This window comes from Corvus brachyrhynchos, unplaced genomic scaffold, assembly GCF_000691975.1.
Source record: "Corvus brachyrhynchos isolate BGI_N302 unplaced genomic scaffold, ASM69197v1 scaffold2358, whole genome shotgun sequence".
Classification (NCBI taxonomy): domain Eukaryota; kingdom Metazoa; phylum Chordata; class Aves; order Passeriformes; family Corvidae; genus Corvus; species Corvus brachyrhynchos.
In genome coordinates, this window is record NW_008239701.1 from 1 (window position 1) to 274 (window position 274).

General features: G+C 57.7%; 1 long non-coding RNA gene across 1 annotated transcript in view; it reads left to right on the forward strand.

Moving 5' to 3' along the window:
* The first annotated feature begins 6 nt into the window (after positions 1 to 6).
* The window catches only part of LOC108448680, a 489-nt gene continuing 221 nt past the window's right edge, over positions 7 to 274 (forward strand). The window contains exon 1 of the long non-coding RNA XR_001864643.1: positions 7 to 215. This is a non-coding gene — a long non-coding RNA (uncharacterized LOC108448680). The remainder of the gene's footprint in view (positions 216 to 274) is intronic.

Sequence of the window (274 nt, forward strand, 5' to 3'; positions counted from 1 at the left end):
CAAAGTTCTCCACTCTAAATATACAGAAAGCAGAAACTGGGGAGGAGGTGGGATGAGGAAGGAGGTAGAACAACAGGAGGTGGAGGAGAGAGGAAAAGGAGGAGCAGGAGGAGGAGGAGCAGGAACAGGAATAGAAGGAGAAGCAGGAGGTTCCAGTGCCCGCTGTGTCCGCAGCACCCCCGACCCCGGGAGCATCCCCCCACGGCATCCTGCAGGTGGCTGGGGAGGGGTTGCTTGTCCCGAATCTATCAGGGGGTCCCTGAGAGGGTTTTTT